Genomic DNA, 20,758 nt, shown 5'->3' on the forward strand with positions numbered 1-20,758 from the left:
GCTGAATTAAGAACACCATGACTAGGTTTAAACTTGGATTTGATCTTGATCAGGTCATTTAATTCTCTAGCTAATTTGTAGCATGGAGCTGAGAACAAAGGTACCAACAACAGTTGCTTGCAGCAGATCGAGTGGAATCTGAGCAACGTGTTCCTGTATACTGGCCTTAGATCAGGTAGAGACCGAACGTCTCCCTGCGCTCTTTGAGATATCCCCAAAGTCAAATGGATTCAGGTCTCGTGATTTTATCGGCTGTGAATTCGAAAACTTCTGGACGTAACATGGTCGTCGAATGGTGCATTAAGCCGATCTTTCACAGGGAGAGCGACACGAGGTGTCGCCCCCATCTTGCATGAAAACAGCGGCTTCCACACAGTTGCACACTTCCAGTTCTGGAATTAAGTGCAGGCGTCACGGTACACCTAACAGGCTCTCTAGCTCGAATAAAGATGCTTGTGAATCCACACCATACAGTAACATACGGCGAGCGCAATGGCTCTTCGTGCACAACACACGTTTTAACAGTACCCCACATGTGGCAGTTCTGTGTATCCGCTGCACCCTGTAGTGTAAAATGTGACCCATCAGTCCGTAGAATACTGCCCGGCCATTTGTCATCAACTTCGATCCGTGCCAGAAACCAAAGAGCAAATTCGAAACGTTGTGGCGTATCATGAGGTTTCAGTTGCTACACCGTCTGGATATTGTACGGGTACCAGTGTAAAACAGACTACAAAACTTTCCGTACTGTTGACCATGGGATGGACAAGTCTCGTGACAATGGACGAGCTCTAGCCCTACCCGGGGAACGTGCTGCATGGTAAGTTACAGGGACAGCAACCCCGTCAATAACTTCCACCGGGATAGGACGTCTTCCTCTTGCTGATGCTACACCAAGGTCACACGTGTTTTAGAATTTCTTTATGATCTTATTTAAACCACCTCAGACCTCTCAGTCGGCGATACCCCTTCAATTCAGCCCTGTAATTGCTGCGGTTCACATAAAAGAGTCTCACTAACAACGCACTGTTTTCTTCTCTATAGCCACTTTTTCACTCACATTATGGACTGTCAAATAACAGCCTGAATGTCAGACCGTCATGCAAACGATGTACAGCGCCAGATTTCCAGGGGGTGGCCAAAGAAGGGATTTTAATTTTTTTATATATACTAACAAGGGAACCTCCCCATCGCACCCCCCTCAGATTTAGTTATAAGTTGGCACAGTGGATAGGCCTTGAAAAACTGAACACAGATCAATTGAGAAAACAGGAAGAAGTTGTGTGGAACTGAGAAAAAATAAGCAAAATATACAAACTGAGTAGTTCATGGGAAGATAGATAACATCAAGGAGGGTGGGACAGCAGGAGCTCCGTGGTGTCGTGGTAACGTGAGCAGCTGCGGAACGAAAGGTCCTTGGTTCAAATCTTCAATCGTTTGAAAATTTTAATTTTTTATTTCCAGTTTATGTGACAAACTCTTATGTTTTCATCACTTTTTTGGGAGTAATTATCCCATCCACAAGAAAACCTAAATCGGGCAAGGTAGAAGAGTCTTTTTACCCATTCGTCAAGTGTACAAGTTAGGTCGGTCGACAACATATTCCTGTCATGTGACGCACATGCCGTCACCAGTGTCGTATAGAATATATCAGATGTGTTTTCCTGTGGAGGAATCGGTTGACCTATGACCTTGCGATCAAATGTTTTCCGTTCCCATTGGAGAGGCACGTCCTTTCGTCTACTAATCGCACGGTTTTGCGGTGGGGTCGCAAAACACAGACACTAAACTTATTACAGTGAACAGAGACGTCAATGAACGAACGGACAGATAATAACTATGCAAAAATAAAGAAAGTAAAATTTTCACTTCTGGGAAGACTTGAGCCAAGGACCTCTGACCTCTTCATCTGCAGGTGCTCACGCTACCACGAGACCACGGCGCTCCTGAACCCACGAACTCCGTGATGTTGCATATGTGACCCATGGACTACTCAGTTTGTATATTTTGCTTATTTTTTCACAGTTCCACACAACTTCTTCCTGTTTTCTCAATTGATCTGTGTTCGGTTTATCAAGGCCTATCCACTGTGCCAAGTTATAACTAAATCTGAGGGGGATGCGTTGGGGAGGTTCCCTTGTAAGATGGTATCAGTGACCAAGCAGCTCGTTAGAATGAAATTACAATGAAATGAAAACCATTAGTTGCTTACAGGCGTTGATATACGTCAACGGGGCAGATGAAAATGTGTGCCCCGACCGGGTCTCGAACCCGGGATCTCCTGTGTCCTCGGTGGCTCAGATGGATAGAGCGTCTGCCATGTAAGCAGGAGATCCCGGGTTCGAGTCCCGCTCGGGGAACACATTTCCATCTGTCCCGTCGACATATGTCAACGCCTGTAAGCGGCTAATGGTTTTCATTTAATTGTAATTTCATTAATTTTTTTCCAAGCGTAAATCGATTCCGCATTAACGCGTTAGCGTATGTGCCAAGTTTGGCTGCCATAGGATAATTACAGTCTGCAATGGACCTCCTCGAGTAGCGGCACTTTAATTATAACCAAGCGGTAGCTGTCGAGTGCCACAAAAAGTGCGCAGTCGCCATAAGAAGTGAGTAAGAGGCGGTGACCGCCGTCGACCTGTGATCTCCGCTCGCCGCCGTCCACTCAGTTCAGACGGTGGCAGCGCTAAAGAACGACCGCGCCGCCGTCCTCGGCTCTCCCGTGGACTGATATACACACTCGCAGGCGGGCTCATTACGCGGCCTGAGTTAGGGGGCCGCGCCCGCAGTAAACACGGCGTGCTCTCGCGCCGCTATCACGCCGGAGCCAACCCGCAGCCACAGTCACAACAGACGCCGCCCCGAGGTCCAGCCGTGACGTTATTACTCGACCACTGTACTACTGCACCTGAGAGCGAGGGCGCTTCGGTCGGCTTACCGTGGATTTATATCGTGATATTTCACGCTGACACCCTGCACCACTTGACAGTATATATGCAATTGTCTTGAAATAATTCACAGTGCGATACCTTTTCCTTAGTCACCACTATGCTTGTTACTGTAAAGTCACCGCGAGTTCCCGGTAACGGCCACGAGAGCCCAAGTGCAAGAATATCGTGGTCGGCTAGTGCAGCTGCACGCAGGCATCTGGCCGGCGCATATTTCCCTTTTACCGTTCTGAGCGCACTCGTCGGCAAATGACACATTGGCGGACTTTTAGCGCGTGCACGCTTTTGATTGGGTTGATTTGGGGGAGGAGACCAAACAGCGAGGTCATCGGTCTCATTGGATTAGAGAAGGATGGGGAAGGAAATCGGCCGTTCCCTGTCAAAGGAACCATCGTGGCATTTGCCTGAAACGATTTACAGAAATCACGGAAAACCTATATCAGGATGGCCGGACGCGGGATTGAACGGCCGTCTTCCCGAATGCGAGTCCAGTGTGCTAAGGCACGGTTTTGAAATCTATTCTTTGTTTCGTAGTCATAAGTCACAAAATAAAGAATAAACTCAATTAATTTTTCATTATTTGCCATTTCATGCCGTTGACGTTTCAAGTCACTCGTGTATATCAGCAATCATTTACGTTCTTTAATTCTTCATTCTATTTTTACACGAGACAATCATATAAGCACTTCATAATATTATGGATATTTTCAGTCAGCCAGAGGCCATTTTCAGACTGCCAACAGATAAAGAGAAGAGGCAAAGAATTATTCTACATCTACATGCTACTCTGCAGTTCACACTTAAGTGCCTGGCAGAGGGTGTATCGAACTACCAGGTGGTTCTAATCAAAGTGCAGGTATTCACAGAGGTCCAGTGTGGGCTGTAAGGCAGCAAACCTTTGTGGAGGTGCTAATGCGTTAATGCGGTACAGATTTTCGCTGAAAAAAATTAGTTCCAGTTTTGGTCACCAAGTACAAATCGGGTACTGTATAGCATCTCGTCGACTTCTCCGGTGCTCATACTAAAAAACTGTGTGAGTGGCGATTAATAATGAAATCAACATTATATCGTTCTCATTTGTTTGACATTTTCTGCCCAGCAGTTCAGAATCCATTCTACACGCAAACATTTCTATAAGGCTTTCTTGCAGTCACAGCACCAGGTTTGCACCTGGTGGTCTAAATTGGAACTAATTTTTTTCACAGTAAATAAACCTCGCATTAACGTATTAGCATATCTACCAAGTTTCGCTGCCATACTGTGATTATGGCCCACACTGGATCTCCGTGAGTAGCTGTACTTTAGTGCTTTCGAACCATTTCTTTACCTTCCTCTCTGTAACAGCACGCAGCTAAAACGAACACTTACATATTGCCATGTGAGCCCTGAGTTCTCTTATTACAATGATAAAATTTCTCTCTATGTGGGTTAGTGTCAGCAAAATATTTTTGCATTCGGAGGAGAAAGATGGAGATTGAAATTTCGTGAAAAATTCTCGCTGTAACTAAAAATGTCCTTTTTTGATGGTTGTCACCCCAACTTTCGTATCACATCCGTGACCCTCTCTCTCCTATTTATCGATAATACAAAATAAGCTGCCCTTCTTTGGCCTTTTTTGATGTTCTCCGTCAGACCAACCTGGTAAGGTTCCCACACCACACGGTTAGGAAACCTGTCGCATATTCCAAGTATTTGTTGATAAAAAGCCGTTTTTGATTTGCGTTCTCCACAACAACATCTATTCACTCGTTCCAATTAAGTTGTTCGTAATTGTAGTTCCTAGGTATTTAGTTGCACTGACATCCTTTAGATTTGTGCGATTTCTTTTAGTACTCATATGAGTAATCTCACGCTTTATATTATTTTGGATCAACTATCACTTTTCGCATCATGCAGATATCTTGTCTGACTCATTTTGAAATTGGTGTTCATCATCTGATGACTGTACTAGACGATAAATGACAGCGTCATCTGTAAACCATCTAATAGGGCTGCTCAGACTGCATAATCTATAAAAATCTACCATATAGTGATCTGTGTAATGATAAAAGAAGGTAAAATCAAACCTAAAGGCACACAGCGCAGGCGGCAATATAATGTTCACGTTCCGCTGGCAACAATACTAAAGGTCACAGTATGTAGAGGGCGATGTTTTGTACAGGAGGTGAAATCCTATTCAGACAGGTCACGAAAAAAATGCTGCTTCCGCAGATTTATGGTTACGCTCATTAGAGTTATGTGACATAATTTTTTAACAGTTTTAAAATTTTTAATACAATTTTTAAAAGTCAGTACTAAAGGTGTGTTAAAGTAGAGATGTTATGGTTAGGGTAGTAACTGATAGGCACATGATATGAAAATATTAAGCGCAATATGCTGACACCGCAACGGGAACGTTGTATGAGCGCTTGCATCTAGTGCCTTCAGGTATGATTTTACTCTTTTTTTTTTTTAACACTTCGCAGATTATATAAATTCTAAAGTGACACTTTGTCTCCTCTTTTTATTTACTGATAGTCTGAAGGTAAGCAGTGGTAGGTCGGAGTCAGTTGTGGCATTGTGAAATGCTCGTCATCAGTAAATCACTTAGTCCCTGTGGACAGTACGTCATTTTTTCCAAACGTTATTTGTACAGGAGTTCCATAGTTAGCTCGTAGATGGTAGTCGGCCCGCAGGTAGGTTTATTGGTACTGCAAAAGACTTTCAACGCCACCAAGGGGTGTAGAGGTTAAAACATACATTCCCTGACGAATAAAAAGGTCACTAATGCTGCAGATGGAATACCCAATTTCGAAGTGGTGTTTCGGGGGAGACACCTCTTGATCCGTCTATCGGGTAAAGACAACGTGATGCCTCATCTCTTGGGTGCTGTTCCAGAGGAGTTCAGTAAGTGTTAGCAGCAGACTTTATCTCCTCACTTCTTTTCCTGTCGTCATCGAGACACATAAAGCACTACAGCACACTCTACAGACACCTATTACAGTGAATTAAACTAAGCAGTCATACGTAAGATGCAAAAGTCATGACTATCGGAAAAGAGAGGTCAATGTCCACGAAGAAAGGGAATGTTCCCGATAATGCCAGCGAACCAACCCCTTGGTGTCAAATAATCAGTGAACCGCCCGATTCTTTAAAGAATCGACCTCCCATGCATAAAAAAGCTTCAAGTGTCTGATAACTTCACAAATGACAGACTTTGCTAAATATTTGACTTTAAGCGTCTAAGCGAGCGAAAGTTTAGAAACGTTTCGAAATTATGTTTGAAGTTTCTTGGATGTCGCTAAGTGCACTCATTCTTATATAGTGGATGAATGTAGTAGGAGTAATTTACGCTGACTCAAGGCTTATGCACAGTTTCTAACTGTAATGCATGTCTTTTATCATAAGATTATACCTCTTAACAATTAGATTCTCAGGGAAACTGAAATTTTTAAACTCGTTAAATAATGAAATACTGAAAATCAAATACTTGTTGCCCTTGGAATCCGCTTGATAGACAACCTACAACTGGAACTGTGTGACCGTTTTAGTCTTCTAGTAATACAGATGGTGTACTTTCGGGTGATCAGCCGAGCTGCTGTTTAAGTTTTTTCCTCATAATATTTGGAAAACCGAACCACCCGTTTTGTCAGATGCTGTGAGCTGCGTTAAGTGTACTCGTCGCTTGGACTCCAAACAGAATATAAAATACCGCTGGTGTCGAGCCGCTGTTTATAACCTCATTAACCTCCCGGACCCGCTATGCGCTTCGATGCTTATTTTCTTTTCGGAGCTCACTATGTAATTTGGTCAGACTCACATTCTCTCAGCGTTTTCTAGTTCCGATGGATACCATGGCCACCGAGGTTTTGATGTGTAGTGCTTTAACACCTTACTTAAATTGAAACCCATGTCCAGAACCGTACACAATGAACCATGAACCAGGTTAACCATTAGTAGTACAGACGCCATACCAAGGAACCTATGTAGCGAAGGAATGTGCACTGTTTTGAGAGCTCTTGGTAGAAAAAAATGGTTCAAATGGCTCTGAGCACTGTGGGACTTAACATCTATGGTCATCAGTCCCCTAGAACTTAGAACTACTTAAACCTAACCAACCTAAGGACATCACACACATCCATGCCCGAGGCAGGATTCGAACCTGCAACCGTAGCGATCGCGCGGTTCCAGACTGTAGCGCGGTTCCAGACTGTAGCGCCTAGAACCGCTCGGTCACTCCGGCCGCCAGCTGCAGGTGGGAACTAATTCTATGTGACTATGCAGAGACGAGGGTTAACAATGAAATTTGAGGACAGCACAGCCTACAGGTGCAACCTGTAATTCTGACAATTCTGCTAACCACTAGTAGGCTTCCCTTTATGACTGGGACATTGAGACATGGCAATAATAAGTAGCAGTTCTCTGATAATCTATCATGGGACAATATGTCCCAATAGTAATCACTGGATTAAATGTGTCGAAAAGTCTCAGTGTCACTCGACGTTATTGTAAACTAGTTAAATAAACATTAAAGAACCAGATTTTGTACTGGTAAGCACTTTCTGATTCCGACTCTGACTCGAATCATAAGTTAATGATGGTGAAGAGGAGGTACAAAACCAAAATCATAAAGAAAACTTGACGTCATATTAGGTTGCAAAATACACTCCTGGAAATTGAAATAAGAACACCGTGAATTCATTGTCCCAGGAAGGGGAAACTTTATTGACACATTCCTGGGGTCAGATACATCACATGATCACACTGACAGAACCACAGGCACATAGACACAGGCAACAGAGCATGCACAATGTCGGCACTAGTACAGTGTATATCCACCTTTCGCAGCAATGCAGGCTGCTATTCTCCCATGGAGACGATCGTAGAGATGCTGGATGTAGTCCTGTGGAACGGCTTGCCATGCCATTTCCACCTGGCGCCTCAGTTGGACCAGCGTTCGTGCTGGACGTGCAGACCGCGTGAGACGACGCTTCATCCAGTCCCAAACATGCTCAATGGGGGACAGATCCGGAGATCTTGCTGGCCAGGGTAGTTGACTTACACCTTCTAGAGCACGTTGGGTGGCACGGGCAAGTTCCCTTGCCGGTCTAGGAATGGTAGAACGATGGGTTCGATGACGGTTTGGATGTACCGTGCACTATTCAGTGTCCCCTCGACGATCACCAGTGGTGTACGGCCAGTGTAGGAGATCGCTCCCCACACCATGATGCCGGGTGTTGGCCCTGTGTGCCTCGGTCGTATGCAGTCCTGATTGTGGCGCTCACCCGCACGGCGCCAAACACGCATACGACCATCATTGGCACCAAGGCAGAAGCGACTCTCATCGCTGAAGACGACACGTCTCCATTCGTCCCTCCATTCACGCCTGTCGCGACACCACTGGAGGCGGGCTGCACGATGTTGGGGCTTGAGCGGAAGACGGCCTAACGGTGTGCGGGACCGTAGCCCAGCTTCATGGAGACGGTTGCGAATGGTCCTCGCCGATACCCCAGGAGCAACAGTGTCCCTAATTTGCTGGGAAGTGGCGGTGCGGTCCCCTACGGCACTGCGTAGGATCCTACGGTCTTGGCGTGCATCCGTGCGTCGCTGCGGTCCGGTCCCAGGTCGACGGGCACGTGCACCTTCCGCCGACCACTGGCGACAACATCGATGTACTGTGGAGACCTCACGCCCCACGTGTTGAGCAATTCGGCGGTACGTCCACCCGGCCTCCCGCATGCCCACTATACGCCCTCGCTCAAAGTCCGTCAACTGCACATACGGTTCACGTCCACGCTGTCGCGGCATGCTACCAGTGTTAAAGACTGCGGTGGAGCTCCGTATGCCACGGCAAACTGGCTGACACTGACGGCGGCGGTGCACAAATGCTGCACAGCTAGCACCATTCGACGGCCAACACCGCGGTTCCTGGTGTGTCCGCTGTGCCGTGCGTGTGATCATTGCTTGTACAGCCCTCTCGCAGTGTCCGGAGCAAGTATGGTGGGTCTGACACACCGGTGTCAATGTGTTCTTTTTTCCATTTCCAGGAGTGTATTAACAGGGCAAGATAGGAAGTGATGGAGGATTGTAGAATGTAGTAAAACACCGAATGTAACTCAGTAATAGATATATGAAAAATGACGAATGGAGCAATTACCGCTGAAGACAACACTACATCTGTGAGAAAGTTGGCAGTTTCTAAATTTTTTGTTCATTTCTCATGTAGACCATCGCAATCGATAACGGCAGTTGACAAAGTTACTATCGCCGCGATGGCCACGCAACAACCCCGCAGTGACGCATTTAACGCCGACTGCAAGAGCTTTTGAGGTGCTGTATCAGGGAGTTACATCCCGTTTCTTGAGTAATATTCTTAATATTATTCCGGCAACAAACTTTCATTTCGGCATCCCCCCCCCCCCCCCCCCCCCCCGAGGTGCGAGTCCTTTCCCTTGGGCATGGGTTTGTGTGTATGTTATCCTTAGCGTAAATTAGTTTAAGTTAGATTAAGTAGTGTGTAAGCCTAGGAATCGATGACCTCAGCAGTTTGGTCCCAAAGGAACTTAACCACAAATTTTCTCTTGCCGTTGCGTACGAGTGGTGTTGAAATGTCCTGGGCGATGCTAGTCTAAATAGATGAGTGGAGCATGTAGGAAGGTTGGCGAGTGAAAAGATTCAAGAGTAACGTCTCTTGGCTGAAAGAGGAAGTAGTACTTCCTTGATTACACGGGTACTTCTTTTTAGTATGACGTTCAAGTGTCAGCGACGACATTGTCTTACGGCTGTCTTAATTGAATTACACTTTGTGCCAGTTTTTTGCCAGACATTTAACTCGTCATAAACAAAGGAACGATCGTGAGGGCTCCCCAGCAATATTTTCCAATCGTATGCTGAAGTATTTCGAGTCGCCCGAACCCCGTAAGACTCATCTCACGAGCGGCCGCGACCGGACTGTAGTGCGAGTGCGCGGAGCCGTCGGGCTGCTGCCTGGTGGGCGTTGCCGGAACTGTGGGGCCACGCCGCGCCGCGCAGAGCCCTGTGTTTACGGGCCGCCTCATCCACTTAGCGGCGCTGAGGAGCGCGTGCCCAGATCTGTCTGCCGGCCCCCAGTACTTCCTGCCCACAGGACGGTGGCCACATCTCGGGGAGTAGCGATGAGCGCTGACGTGTCGTGTCGTGTCCTGATTCTGGTACTTCTAAAGTATTTTTATGACCGGGAATTCCTTAATTCTGCTAAATGTCAAGTCCAAGCCGAACAAGGGCCTGGGGTGAAAAGAAACTTTCACAAACGAGATCTGACCGTGAAGTGGAGAGCGTGTGGCGGCATACAAATGATACTTATTAAATTGGTTACCAAAGCTGTTCGCAGCGTTATATCGAATGAGGACTAACTTAACTTCTGTTCCTTTGATGTGTTTCAAGAAAGAAAATGAGTGTCGGCTGAAAGCTCTAACCTGCCCCTTATGTTCACTGTCATGTTTGTGTGTGCCACTTGCACATTACAAAATATTTGTTATTAGAACCTCCTCAACAAGATATTAGCCTAAATTACCCATCGATAGATCTGGTCTAATGAGATTAACGGTCAGGCACTTCCAGTAGAACTTACAATGGGAGACCACGACGTTGGGATCACAAGTTTGCTTCAAACTTTGTATATCTTCAGTGGGCCATTAAAACAACGTAATGTGCAAGTAGCAAAGTGCACTACTCTGGCAATTCCGAGAAAAACGCAAGAGAATTTTTTCGCGTGTATTACGTAATGGACATATCTTTGTTGGCATTGGCTGTCAAGAGTCCTTTAAGTAGGCTGTTTAGGTTTTTATATTGGTAACGCCACGTAGCGCTCTGTATGAAAATCACTGGCTGTGCTGTGTGCAGTCTGTGGCTGGTTGGTACTGTTGGAACATTCGCTATTGTAGTGTTGGGCAGTTGGATGTGAACACCGCGTAGCGTTGCGCAGTTGGAGGTGAGCCGCCAGCAGTGGTGGACGTGGGGAGAGAGATGACGGAGTTTTGAGAGCGGATGATCTGGACGTGTGTCCATCAGAGACAGTAAATTTGTAAGACTGGATGTCATCAACTGATATATATATTTTGACTTTTGAACACTATTAAGGTAAATACATTGTTTGTTCTCTATCAAAATCTTTCATTTGCTAACTATGCCTATCAGTAGTTAGTGCCTTCAGTAGTTTGAATCTTTTATTTAGCTGTCAGTATTGGCGCTCCCTGTATTGCAGTAGTTCGAGTAACGATTTTTGTGAGGTAAGTGAGTCATGAAAGATATAGGCTATCGTTAGTCAGGGCCATTCTCTTGTAGGGATTATTGAAATTCAGATTGCGTTGCGCTAAAAATATTGTTTGTCAGTTTAGTGTTGATCAGAATAAGAGAGAAATGTCTGAGTACGTTCAGTTTTGCTCAGCTGTTTGAAAATCAAATAACGTAGAGGTTTTCCAGCACTGTCAGTTATAAATTTTTTCTAAGGGGATGTTTCATATGGATGCTGGCAAGGTCGCTACGTGGCGTTACCAGCATAAAAACCTAAACAACCTACTTACAGTCCATGGTGATCAAATGGTTTGCGTTCGAGCGTCCTAAGATAAACTTGTTTGAATCGACGGTTCGACTCACACTCACACGTGAATTGTAATTTATATTTCTTTAATCACTGGTCATATTATTTAATTTATATGACCTTTGAGAGCTAATGTAATTTTTTTAAAAACTATGTATATTTCCATGAAGATTTAGTGAATTTCTTGTTACTTGGCTACTTACCAATGTATGCCTGTTGTGATTTGCGAAATGCCATATACATGCAATCTGGTAAGGTACCCGGAAAGTCTTTGCACTTCGACACAGACAGGCGCGATTTGGCAGTTAACCTATGTAGCGGAGAGACGTTGCTAATGTAGCAAGAACGAATAGCACAGGTGCAAATTTTTTGAATATCACAGAATTTACATTTGTACTACAAAAATGAAGGTCTGAGAGCGAGTCGAACCGTCACTTCACACACGTTCGTCTTACGGAGTTCGAATGCTAACCAGTTGACCACCATGAACTCTAACGTCCGGCGCCTACGCACAGATACACCAGTTACATAATACAAGCGAAAAATTTCTCTTGCGGTTTTCTCGGAAATGCGAGAGTAATACACCTTACTAGTTGCACATTATGTTGTTTTAATCGCCTACTAAAGGTGGTGGGTGGTGGTGGTGGTGGTGGTGGTGGTGGCAAGTTCCTGTGGGACCAAACTGCTGAGGTCATCAGTCCCTAGGCTTACGCACTACTTAATCTAACTTAAACTAGCTTACGCTAAGGACAACACACACACCCAGGCCCCGGGGGAGGACTCGAACCTCTGACAGGGTGAGCCGCGCGAACCGTGGCAAGGCGCGTTACACCACGCGTCTGCCGCCTACTAAAGGTGCACAAAGTGTGAAGTAAATCTGTGGTCCCAACGTCGTGGCCTCGCCTTGTTGGTAATACGGGACAGTTTCAAAAAATGGTTCAAATGGCTCTGAGCACTATGGGACTCAACTGCTGAGGTCATTAGTCCCCTAGAACTTAGAACTAGTTCAACCTAACTAACCTAAGGACATCACAAACATCCATGCCCGAGGCAGGATTCGAACCTGCGACCGTAGCGGTCTTGCGGTTCCAGACTGCAGCGCCTTTAACCGCACGGCCACTTCGGCCGGCTACGGGACAGTTTCATTGCACTCATTCACAGAGTAACTTTTAGTTAGATGGTGCCCTATGTAAGGGTCTACGGGTTGTACGAGGCCGTACGGTAAGTAACATGCGTTCGCCAGCCGAGCTGTCTGAATGCTGACAATTTGCTTGGTCAGTACACGTGTGTCCAGCCGCAGTGCGACACGGGAGTAAGCCACTGGCCGCCGTCGGCAGCGCGCCGTATTACTAGCGCGGCCTCGGGCGCGAATATCTCTCTCTTCTTACCTCACCATGGAGCCTTTCGATACGACCGTAACTAGCCGCTGTTAGGATGTCAGACACAGTGATGATGGGTGCGCATAGCGTGCGTGTTTTATAATCAGCTTTTTGTTAATAAAACTGTTTAAACTTACTTCTCGTGTTCGCGTATCGCTGTACCTCAAAGACCCACCACTTACAAATCCAGATAAATATTTCGTCTAATTATCATCCGGGGCAACAACACAAACAACCCCCTTATACTTACAAACAATAAGTACCAAAAGAAAATCGATATCACCAGGGTAAGCTTGAGTTTGAATAAATTCTTTTTCTTCACTACCAGTTTCGAAAACACAGATCGTCTTTAGATCTCTGTCCAACAACGGAAAAATATTTTTTATCGTGAAATAAAAGAAATCGGTGACAGTCGCTCTTATCTAGGTCGGCAATCTAGTACTTCTCTACTGTTTTACTGCTACCATACTACGTATTCCAGAGCAATACTTCTTCTGTTGTTATGTTTTACTTTTCTTTGGCTGTAAAGAACAGGAGATTACTTGTTCTAAGAGGAGCATACGTGAACATGCATTCGTCAAGTTACACGCAGACGTCATTGTCGCTTTTTATTAATTTCTTTGTTTTTCATTCGTAGGAAATAGAAAAGCAAGGTGGTTAATTTGAATTTATGTTTTCATGATGGAAAACCAAAACAAAAATCTCAAATCACTCCTAATGGGGAGAGCAGGAAAATCCTACATTGCCTTCCTGGCGAGGTGTGAGTCGAGGCCTTCCCCCAAGATCCAGATGGTGTGTAACTGCAGCGTGTGGGCGAGTGCCTGTACCCTACTCACATTCCATGAAACACTCTAGGTCCACCTGGAATTCAATTCCAAATTGTAGTGCTGACTCTATCACAGGTCGTAGGCACCACTTCCATCCCCTCTCCTCTCCTACCCCATTCCCGTGCGCTCTCTCCAAGTCCCAGCAAAAGACTGATGTTACTTTCCTTGCAGTGACTGTTTAACCTGCAGAGCCGTAGGAAACACCACCTCACTGCAGCGGCCTAGCTGCCTTGCAAAGGAAGTGATTTTTAGTGGCATTCAGTTGTTTTAAACTGGCCAGCAGTAGCAGCAGCACACATGAAATCGATTACATGGCTGCGGCTTACAGTGAGCATCAACACTGGGACAACTCCTGCGTGCAGGTACCCAGACAGGCGGCAAATGTCATCTGTGACGGGACCACTTACGTCCCTGTACTCTCATTAAAAGCTGGAGTTGAGCTAGTGGGAACAGACGGGCGCACAGTGTCCTGTGAAGTTCAGCATTTATCTACGTACAAATGTTTAGAATAATTTGTTGTACAGCGGTGGATGACCTGTCGTTACCGTCCTAGAGGTTGACATCGTTTGTTGATCACCGTTGCATGCACCAGCAAGGAACAGAAGTGGAAGCTACAAGTTACATCAGTGTTCAGTGTTACGATATGTGCGACACCAGAGCTGCGTAAGGGGAAAACGGACAAGATTCTACTAATCGTCCCACTCGCTCCCCGCCCCCACCCACCCTACCCTCCATCCTTCCACAACGAACAACAGTGGCAACTAGCGTGGTCGGTATAAAACGTGGCAACAACACTTTGGCGGATGAGAGCGAGCCAGAGATTGTTGCAAAGGTTCTTCATTCCAGGCTTTAATAGCCGGTTACGGTACATGATAACTGGTGTCAGTCGAATAACACCATCTGCAGATATCTCTACTCAAGCACGCGCATGTTTTGGCACCAGCGTATTTTAGTAAAGGTATTTAAATATGGTCGACACTGATAGAACCAAGTCATTATTCATTGTAACTTACGATCATGGAACGGAATTAAGAATGTTTTCTTGCCCATTTTGAGAAGAGGAAGAAGCGGTGAGTGCTATGGAAATGAAAATGCGCGTTTGGCGTCATTGGTCGGGAGGCCCCTTGTGGGGCAGGTCCGGCCGCCTCGGTGCAGATTTTATTACATTCGACGCCACATTGGGCGACCTGCGCGCCAGATGGGGATGAAATGATGATGAAGACAGCACAACACCCAGTCCCTGATCGGAGAAAATCCCCGACCCACCCGGGAATCTAACCCGGACCCTTAGGACGGCAATCAGTCACGCTGACCACTCAGCTATCGGGGCGGACGGTGAGTGCTATGGTAGCCTGAGAATAAGCAGTGAAAAAGGGAATGTTTAGCCTCTATTACTGAATCAATTTATTTACAATACCACATATTTCGGAGCTTCTATCATCAGTATGGTAACATGAGTAACTGAAGTATTCCCGTAAATGGATAAATAGTGATGCACCTTTTTTGTGTTTGTGGGAATAGTTCGGTCATCGACTTCAGTACACCTTAAGACGGAAGTTAGCCTTTGTAAGGGTACAGGTGTCGACCCGGCATTCGACGTATAAACTCTCTCCCTTACGATTCGTGGCTGCAGCTCAGCGCGCCTCTTTGCTACGGCACAAAGGGATCGCTGACGGGGATGCCCCGTACTTCTGGAAGGTGCGGGTTGACGCCTAGAGTTGGTTGGCGGAAGGCAGTGATTCAGTCGCCCTCGAGCCGCACCCAAAACCATCACGCGAGCAGGACGCGAATATACACGAGAGCACGATCATGGGAATTGTTTCAAAAACAATAATTAATCGATTCTGAATCGTTTAATGTTGGAAAGGAGACCGTACAGAAAAAAATGCCAATGGCTAACTCGTTTTATATCGTGAATGATGAGTATATGATGATGTATGAGCTATACGAATGCGGTTAGAAATCTTGTTAAAATGATTTGCAATCAACGAACGAGTAAAATCGAATGTTCCATACTAGTGTAACCTGAATCACTTTCATAACTTATCGACAGGACTGTTTTGTGTTAGTGTGAACGAAGTACATAGGCCATGTGTCGTAGGCTACACGGTTGAGACTCTAATTATCGACGCATGTACTTGGGAGTAAGTTTGCGCCTCAAGTAACTGCCTAATCTAGGTGTCCGATGCCCTAAAAAAAATATCAAACAGTCGGACTGAAACATCTCCAGTAACTGATATAAAAAGAGTTGAAGCTTGAACATTTAAGTTCTGTGGCAGAGGTTGAGCACTGATTTTATCACTGCTTGTTTCGGAGATATTTGCATAACCAAGGTCACTTGATCAGTGAAAGCCTCCCGAAAACCGGGATGGCTATTTCTTCTCGGTAAGCTCAGGTTGTACGAGGAGCAAACGCGGTTGTAAAAGTAATGGCAGCTCTCGTATCTGCAACTCTGCATCTTTGACAGATGGAAACTCTGGTCATTCGTGACAAGGTCTGCGACCTGCTGCAAATTGAGTAGTCGGGTGGCAGTTTCTAAGCCTCTAATGAATATCGAAATCATGCAGTATAAATTGGTTGCAAGATCGTAATATGGCACAACGAGAAATGTTCCCACATTTTTTGCAACAAAAAGTTGGTTTTATGTTTGCACAACACGCAGTTAAGCCTACTGTGCCATAGTCACGTGACATTCAGTTGTTCCTACTCTTATTTTTCAGGTTCGAACTACAGGAAAGATATATGTGAACACTTCAAGTGACTACGTGCTTCCCACGATATCGATTTTATTCCCGAAGTGGAACATAATCTTGCGACAGAGACTTGTTCTAAAACACAGGTACCTCTATCCAACGTAACCTGAAGATTGCAAGATGTAGTTCGAAGCCCTTAATAGTCGCGTCGTTCAGGTGTTTCCATTATTATGATGGATCATTTTTACCCACTATAAAATAGTTTTGTATTACATCGGTGCGCTGTTACACTTTGCCTTCCCATCTTCATACGATTTTTGCACACATAATCAACTGGTGCTCCCTTCCTGATACCTTATTTGTATTATTTTCTCAATAGTGTAATTAGTACATGGTTTTAGTGCCTTGCTTCCTTTCTGAGACTGATACATTGTGTTCCGTCCGTGTTCTCATATTAACGTAGTGCTGACATACATACTTCAGTTTTGAGCAAAATTGTTCCTGACTCGCGCACTGCTGTAGATGGGACTCTGACTCTATTAATCAGAGTGAGATGTGTGCAAAATAACTGCGAAAATTAAGATGTAAAATAGCGAACAGGCGACGGCGTAGCGACAAAAAGTCTGGAGCCGGTGGCTGAGTCACAGCGGTTGATCCCGGGACACCGCCAAGGCACGGCGGCCCAGGGATGTACTGAATGTAAGACTGGCTATCTCTGCAGGTGGGTCAGATAGCCGAGCAAGGGAGCTGAAACATCGCGGATGAGTGTAGGAACTTACGACGTTTGCCGATACTACCATTGATCATCAGCATCACTGGTCGAAGCGGTTACACCATATTACCGACCGTGTTTCCACTCGTTTTTAGAAGCAGTCACGAAAATTATATGTGATAAAGGATAATAGTTTATGAAGAACGGTTACATATTGCATGTTTTGTACAACTGAGAGTCAGAAAGTTCCCCATTTTGCGTTTCGTGCAGTTTACCCATCAGCATTTATAAAAGATGTGTCAAGGGCATTTACTGTCTCTACATTTTATAATGTAGAAACAGTAAATGCCGTTAATGTCAACTCGTAACAAACCAGGTTGGAATGTGAACTAAGGAGTCTGTAACGAGGAATCTGAACCGAGCAAGGAAAATGAACGTTGTACTACCGTACTAACAAGACGAATGGTAAGGTATTCTAACATGGAATCCGATGTTGTTGTTGTTGTTGTTGTTGTTGTTGCCGGCCGGGGTGGCCGAGCGGTTCTAGGCGCTACAGTCTGGAACCGTGCGACCGCTGCGGTCGCAGGTTCGAATTCTGCCTCGGGCATGGGTATGTGTAATGTCCTTAGGTTAGTTAGGTTTAAGTAGTTCTAAGTTCTAGGGAACTGATAACAGAAGTTAAGTCCCATCGTGCTCAGAGCCATTTGAACCAGTTTTGTTGTTCTTTTTGTGGTCTTCAGTCCGAAATCTAGTTTGATACAAGTCTCCATGGTACTGTATCCCGTGAAAGTCTCTTTATCTTTGCATTCATTTGACTCTGCTTACTCAATTCGAACCTTGGTCTGCTTCTACAATTTTACTCCTCCCCTCCCTTTCTTCCAATACGAAATCGACGATTCTTAGACTGTGCCATACTTTCTTTATTTTTTGCCTTCATTCGCTTTAGTACGTCATTAATGATTCAATTTACCCAGCTAATCTTCAGCACACTTCCATAGTACCACATTTTAAGAGCTTCACATTTCACTATTGCACTGAGTTACACTCCAAATACATCCGTATCCCTGATAAATAAAGGTGTGTGATGTTTCTGATCGACAGATCCGGTGGCATATGTCCAGCCCCAATGGGAAAGTTTTTCCTGCCGTCAAGATGTTAGAGAGTTATTGCTTAAGTGTAACTGTTTCGCGCTGGGGAATAAAGCGTGTATATGTAGAACGTAAGTAGTGCAGTACTCAGCTGCCGAGAATTCTTCCGGGTTGTATGGCCGTGGTCTATGGAACTCTTCTATCCCTGACGTTTAGTCCAAAGCTACGTTGGACATCTTCGGAAGTGCTCCTGGTTGTGCTGAATTTTGCCGACTGACGAGTCGGACGTCGAAGAACGGCCAAAATATCGTGGAAAGTAGGCGTCGTTTGGATTTCACGTGATAGCAAATATAAACCTTGTCAGGGTTAAAATATAACTATCGATCATTCAAAGATAAAAACTTGTCACCGATTCTATAGCGCCATCGCTGAGTTTCATAGCTTCTTCTGACGAACTATTATCCACGGCTATATAGAGAAGCCATCGAAATATATAAACATGCGGATAATTTAACAGGAAAGACCACGTCCACTTTCCACGGTATTTAGGCAGTTCTTCGACGTCCGACTCGTCAGTTGGCAAGACTCAGCACAACCAGGAGCACCTTCGAAGATGTCCAACGCAGCTTTGGACGAAACATCAGGGATAGAAGAGTTCCATGGACGACGGCCATACAACCCGGAAGAATTCTCGGCAGCTGAAACATCCGATCGTGAAAGCCTTCATTGTATGAGTGCAGTATTCCCTTTATTGATACAGTTACAGTATGCCTGCTTGCAGTCTAGTGCTCCATAATAAAAGTGAGTCGGAGAGCCTAATGTCATCATGTGACGAATGCGTGACAGTAAACTCTTACACTCATGTAGTACAATATGTGATCAAAAGCATCCGGACACCTAGCTGGAAATGACATACAAGTTCGTGGCGCCCTCCATCGGTAATGCTGGAATTCCATGTGGTGTAGGCCCACCCTCATCCTTGATGACAGCTTCCACTCTCGCAGGCATACGTTCAATCAGGTGCTGGAAGGTTTCTTGTGTAACGGCATCCCAATCTTCACGGAGTGCTACACTGACGACAGATATCGATGTCGGTCGTTGAGGCCTGGCACGAAGTCGGCGTTCCCAAATGTGTTCTACAGGATTCAGGTCAAGACTCTGTGCAGGCCAGTCCATTATAGGGATATCACTGTCGTGTAACCACTCCACCACAGGCTGTCGTTATGAACAGGTGCTCGATCGTGTTGAAAGATGCAATCGCCATCCCCGAATTGCCCTTCAACAGTGGGATGCAAGAAGGTGCTTCAAACATCAATGTAGCGCTGTGCTGTGATAGTGCCACGCAAAACAACAAGGGGTGCAAGCCCCCTCCATGAAAAACACGACCACACCATAACACCACCGCCTCTGAATTTTACTGTTGCTACTACACACGCTGGCAGATGTTCACCGGGCATTCGCCGTACCCACACCCTGCCATCGGATCGCCACATTCGTCACTCCACACAACGTTTTTCCACTGTTCAATCGTCCGATGTTTACGCTCCTTACACCAAGCGAGGCATCGTTTAACATTTACCAGTGTGATGTGTGGCTTATGAGCAGCCGCTCGACCATTAAATACAAGTTTTCTCACTTCCGGCCTAACTGTCATAGTACTTGCAGTGGATTCTGATGCAGTTTGGAATTCCTGTGTGATGGTCTGGACAGATGTCTGCCTATTGCACATTACCACCCTCTTCAACTATCGGCGGTCTCTGTCAGTCAACAGACGAGGTCGACCTGTACGCATTTGTGCTGTACGTGTCCATTCACGTTTCCACTTCAATATCACATCGGAAACATTGGCCCTAGGAATGTTTAGGAGTGTGGAAATCTCGCGTACAGACGTGTGACACAAGTGACACCCACTCACCTGACAACGTTCGAAGTCAGTGAGTTCCGCAGAGCAGAGCATTCTGCTCTCTCGTGGCGTCTAATGATTACTGAGGTCGCTGATATGGAATACCTGGCAGTAGGTGGCAACACAACGCACCTAATATGAAAAACGTACGTTTTTGGGGGTGTCCGGATACTTTCGATCACATAGTGTATGCAAGATAGTATGAAGAGAACTGTCGTTTAAGCAACAACATAAGCGTGCAGTCTACTGGTAAGCAACCGTACGCCATCACATCTTCTCTCTCAGTAGTCAAAATACTGGAGATTAATTTAATTCACCCACAAGGTGCGCAGCCAGCTACAGGGCTCTGACAAGCTAGATCGAGCGTCACTGAACTATTCATTCCCTCGCACGACTAAAGACATAGTTTTCACTGTTGGTGAATCAGTAATCTTAGGTGGTAGACGTTCTAGTCCTGTTGGTGGAAAAATGTTTCATCGCCGCAGTCGTTCAAGAAAGTCGCAGGTAAGTCAGCAATGTTGCGCCGCTGTCCTACGCTATTGCAGTCTCTGGTAGTGCTACGTGGAATGAGGCTCATAACGTTGCGGTAATTCGCCCGTCGGCTGGACACGTCAGGATCGGCGACTGCCCTGGAGCTGTTCTTGAGGAGTT

At 45.6% G+C, this 20,758-nt stretch overlaps 1 protein-coding gene and 1 non-coding gene across 2 annotated transcripts in view; both read left to right on the top strand.

Moving 5' to 3' along the window:
- LOC126411284 (matrix metalloproteinase-2-like) overlaps positions 1-20,758 on the top strand; it is an 857,544-nt gene that overhangs the window by 450,270 nt on the left and 386,516 nt on the right. The gene's annotated exons all lie outside the window — the stretch shown is intronic.
- Positions 2,287-2,360, top strand: Trnat-ugu (transfer RNA threonine (anticodon UGU)). Its single transcript has one exon. It is a non-coding gene; the product is annotated as a tRNA-Thr (tRNA).

This window comes from Schistocerca serialis, chromosome 1 (genome assembly GCF_023864345.2).
Source record: "Schistocerca serialis cubense isolate TAMUIC-IGC-003099 chromosome 1, iqSchSeri2.2, whole genome shotgun sequence".
NCBI lineage: Eukaryota > Metazoa > Arthropoda > Insecta > Orthoptera > Acrididae > Schistocerca > Schistocerca serialis.